Source organism: Vombatus ursinus, unplaced genomic scaffold (assembly GCF_900497805.2).
Source record: "Vombatus ursinus unplaced genomic scaffold, bare-nosed wombat genome assembly UNPS02014874.1, whole genome shotgun sequence".
Lineage (NCBI taxonomy): Eukaryota > Metazoa > Chordata > Mammalia > Diprotodontia > Vombatidae > Vombatus > Vombatus ursinus.
Window position 1 is genome coordinate 15,227,344 of NW_020954652.1, and position 5,248 is coordinate 15,232,591.

The following is a 5,248-nucleotide window of genomic DNA, read 5'->3' on the forward strand; positions in this document are numbered from 1 at the left end:
AGACCTAGCAGTGTCAACACTAAAAGACTGCAAGTCTTGGAACACTATATATCGAAGAGCAAAAGAACTGGGCTTGGGGCCAAAAGTCTCATATCCAGCAAAGCTAAGCATAATCCTGAATGGGAAAAAAAAAATGGACATTTAACAAATTGTCAGACTTTCAGGACTTTGTTTAAAAAAATGAACTTAACAGAAGTTTTGACATACAAGAGCCAAGAGGTACATACCAAAGACTGACTACAAGGACCTCAAAAAGGACAGACTGTTTACTTTTTATGTATGCAAAATGTAAAACGTGTGTCTAAGATTGTTATTAGTAAATTGGGTGGTTTGTAAGAAAAATTGGGGTAGACCTGACCATGATGTTACTTCAAAAAGTAAAACTGTTCAGGAACAGCTAAAAAGAGTAGTTATTTTATACAAATGAGGTGTGAGAGAAAGAATAAATACAGGGGAATTAGAGGGAGAAGGGCTGGTAGTTCTGGAAACCTACTTTCATCAGGTATGGGCTTAAGAGGGAACAATACATATACATTTAGAAGTCTTCTAAATTTAGAAAGAAATAAAACACTAAGGGGATAGAGAGGGGGGAGGAGAAGATAAGGGAGGGATCTTTGGAAAGGAGGGTGATGGAATAGGTTAAAAGGGGACATAAAAGGGTGTTTAGATTCATGGGAATGGGAGGACAAGGAGGGATTGTTGGAGGGGTGTAGGTTAAATAATAGGAGGGCAAGGTAGCAGGTAGAAATAAAGTAGAGGAGACAGGAAGGATAGGAAATAAGAGATAGGCACAAACAGAAAAAAAACAAAGATTAGGAATAAAATCTCTTGGGGAGAGTATGCATATATGTATATGTATATGTATATGTATATGTACATATCAATATTTATATATAAATATATCCATGCTTAATTGCAGCCTGGGGGACGAGTGAGAGTGGAGGAAGGGGGAAAAAAAAAAACAAAGTAAAAAGTATACAATGGAGAACAAAAGAAAAACTACAAGGAAGCAAATATATATATATATATATGTGTGTGTGTGTGTGTGTGTGTGTGTGTGTGTGTGTATGTATATGGCAATTGGGGTTAAGTGATTTGCCCAGAGTCACACATCTAGTAAGTGTTTTGTGTCTGAGGTCAGATTTGAACTCAGGTCCTCTTGACTCCAGGGCCAGTGCTCTATCCATTGCACCACCTAGCTGCCCCATTGCTATATATTTTTAATCCCCTCACATTCTACTGTGCACATGACATGTTTTTTCTTTTCTTATTTTATATTTAAATTTTAATATTTAAGTTTATAATATGTTTCATTTTCTTTTCTTATTACGTATTTAAGTTTTAGTGTTCAAGCCAAAAATAAAAAAAAAGACTTTTTTAAAAAAGAAATCTATTGTCCTAATTGGATAGCAACTAAATTTATAAAGGAAAAGTTGATTGAGTTGCAGAAGGAATTAGGTACAAAAATAATAGTATTTGTAGACTTTAATACTTCATTAGTGAAGTATGATAAATCAGATAAAAATATAAGCTAGAAAAAAAGTTATGCATTTAAAATAAAATGCTGAAGAAATAGGATTTGACAGATAACTAGAGCTGAATAAAGGGTAGATTTCATTAATAGTGAAAATTTCAATATTGTAGTTTCGTTTCTTCAGGAATATGTAAAGTATTTCGTTACTGATCAAGTATCTTTCAATTACAGTATCAAAAGTTAATGTTTCAAATACACCTGAATTTTTTTAAAAAGATAATCTGTGATGTGTAAAAGTTACAAATAAAGGTAGAAATTATTTTTAAAAAGATGATAATGCAACCAAATAATAATCAATAAGAAAAATAGTATCAACAATTGTAGGCCTATACGGAAATCCAAAAAATTACTTGCTAAATAATGTCTGGCCTGAAGAACAAATTATAGAAACTTAAGATTAAACTGGGAATAATGACAATAATTCAACATGTCACAATTTATGGGATGTAGCCAAAGCAGTAATTAAAAACAAGCTTATGTCCCTAAATACAGATTAATGAGAAAAAATCAGAGTTGGATTTTTAGTTAATGAATTTCAAAAATTATTGAATTAATATACAAAAAGCAGGCACAAAGAAGGAAATTGTGAAATAAAAGGAGAAATCAATAAAATAGAGAATAAAAGATAGGGTCTGCTTGAAATACTGCTTATGAAAGCTTGCTTGTTTCCTACTGAAATTGTCAAGAGCAAAGATGCTCTTGATTATGTGCATATTATTCTCACTCACTTTTTATGCAAATGGCAAATTAGAAATAAAGCTTAGTAATTGATGTTTTCTCAATCACCTTTTTTTTTAGTAGTAATAAGGTGCAAGGTTTTTTCCGTGCTTTTGATATCTTCTCCTTCAGAAACTTTTTTAATTAACACCTCAATGCATCCCTAATTATCCCTAATTGTTTCACCTCCAGCACAGATCTGCTGAATGTACATTTGCCCTAGTCCAGAGGCTTTCCCTATCTTTGTTCTTTTAAACATAGAAACCCAAATGATTCAACAAAAATTAACCAATATAAAAAGTGGATTTAACGAGATAACAGTATATAAAATAAACCTGAAAAATCATCAACATTTCTGTGTCACTAACAAAATACAAAAGAAATAGAAAAATATCATTTACAAAATATGTCAATGACTTGAGAGTTAACCTAACAAGATTTGTACAAAGCCTATATAAACTCATTTATTTATTTGTTTGTTTGGAACACACTTCGTAAAAATCAGCATCTTCTGTAAAACATAGAGAGAGCTATTTAGAGAATAGTTTTAGGGAGTTTTTGTAGCCAGTTGGGATTAAATGACTCACCCAGAGTCACACAGTTAGTAAGTGTCTGAGACCCAATTTGAACTCAGGTCCTCCTGACTCCAGAAGCAGGATACTATCCACTGTGCCACCTACCTGTCCCTTAGAGAGCTCTAGGGAGCGCTAGGATGCTAATGTGGCTTGCTAAGGGTCACATACAGCATAGATCAGGGCAGACTGAACCTAGGTCTTCTGATTCCAAAGCTAGTTTTCTAACCACGATCCCACACTGCCTCCTATGGCAGCTACATAATAATTTTGATAGATATAATGAAAGAATTGGATATATGAAGAGATACAATGTATTTGATTAGGTCAATTTTACACAGTAAAGATGGCACCATGACTTAATAATTGTTTTAATTCAATACCAAACTACTCCTTATTATTAGAGAAAGTGATTAGTTAAATCAAAAAAAAAAATAGACAAGAATATCCAAAGAAGTTATGATAAAAAAGGGAGAGCCAGGATTCATATCACCATGTTCACCACCATATCTAAATTTATATCATAAAGTAGCAGTTACCAAAAAATATCTGATATTGGGTTATGAATAGGAATATAGATCTGAACAGTATAAATAATCCACAATTAAAAGCAAATGCATACAACAGAGTAATACTTAATAAATCCAAGATAAGAAATCAATGGTGGAGGCAAATATTACTCAATAATAATTATTGGATAAATCAGAAAGCAGTATGACCAAAAGGAAAAAATATTATTATCTCACCTATTGCAACAATACATTCCAAATGGATTAAAATGTGAAAATATAATGCAAAATTAGAGAAAAACAGAATGTTATGGTGGGTATTCCTTTCAAATATATGAATTGGACTAGATGAAAATTGAGACCTCTTCCAATTTCCAACTTTTATATTCTGTGATATATCTAGTAAAACTGTGTAAAAGAGGAAAATTTTTAGCTGTTCAACAAATAGAAGAAATTATGAGTCAACCTATTTTGGTAGATATAATTCTATAAAATTGAGAATTTCTGTAACACAGGAAGCAATGTATCCAGAATATACAGAGGGCTGGGGGAGAATAGCTGGGGGGAAATACTTACTTTAAATATTTCTGATTAAAATCTATAATGAAAAGATATAAATGTATAACATAATTATCTATTCTCCAGTAAGAAAGTGGTAAAGGATATGAACAAGTAATACTGAAAGAATTCATATAAGTTATCATTAGGCACCAAAAAATGTTTAAATACTCCAAGAGTCAGAGAAATCCAAATTAAAATAACTTTGAACTATCCTATTATATTCATTAGATGGCAAAAATATTTATAAATGATAACATTCAATGATGGCGATAATGTGGAGAAACACATACTATTATACTGCTAATGAAGTTGTGAATTGTTGCAACCTCTTTGGAAAGAAATGACATTGTATATTAAGAGTTATAAAGCAGTTCACATCCTCTGAGCCAGTCTGCTCAGAATGTAAAGATGTCATTGAAAAAGGAGGCTTCCACACAGCAGCAGCAGCGATATGAGCAAGCTGCATTGCCAAGATGTGTGATTTCACGGAGGATCAGAGACCAGAGTTCAAGGAAGCCATTCAGCTGTTTGACCAAACAGGGGATGGAAAGATCTCATACAGTCAGTGTGAGGATGCAATGTGAGCCCTGGGCCAGACCCCTACCAATGCTGAGGTGCTCAAGGTCTTAGGGAATCCCAAGAATGAGGAGATGTATGTGAAGGAGCTAGACTTGGAACACTTTCTGCCAATGCTGCAGAGAATAAGGACCAAAAATATAAAGAGTATGTAATGGCCCAGTCATGGGGGCTGAAGTATGACATGTCCTCATCACCCTGGGTGAGAAGATGACAGAGGAAGAAGTGGAAGTGTTGGTGGCAGAGCATGAGGTCAACAACGGTTGTATCAACTATGAAGAGCTAGTCTGGATGGTGCTGAATGGCTGAGAACAACTCCCCTTTTCACAAAGAACCCCCTAACTTTCTTAGTGTGAAAATCATCCTCTTACCCCTGAAGCAACTAACTACATTTTCAGGGTTACCAATATCCTTATTTCCAACCCCCACCATATATCCTCTTTGGCTTATTCGCTCTCTGCTTTCACCAAATAAACTTGCTATCTGCTCCTAAAAAAAAAAAAAAGAGGAAAGAAGACCTATATGTACTTGTAAGAGCAAAGAACTGGAAACAAAACATGTGCTTAGCAATTGAGGAATGGCTGAAGAAATGCTAATATATGAATGAAAATGACAGTATCAAAAATGGTAGATAGAAAGAATTCAAAGACATGTGATATGGGAAGACATAAAATGATGGTGAGTTGAGAGAACAGAATTAGAAAAAATGATTCTATCTTGGTATATTTAAATTTTTTGGATGGTTAATGAGTTTAGATTTATAAACAAATTTTAATTGA

General features: G+C 33.4%; 1 pseudogene; it reads left to right on the forward strand.

Annotated features, from left to right (window-relative positions):
- The first annotated feature begins 4,366 nt into the window (after positions 1–4,366).
- Positions 4,367–4,837, forward strand: LOC114028293 (annotated as a pseudogene).
- The last annotated feature ends 411 nt before the right edge of the window (positions 4,838–5,248 follow it).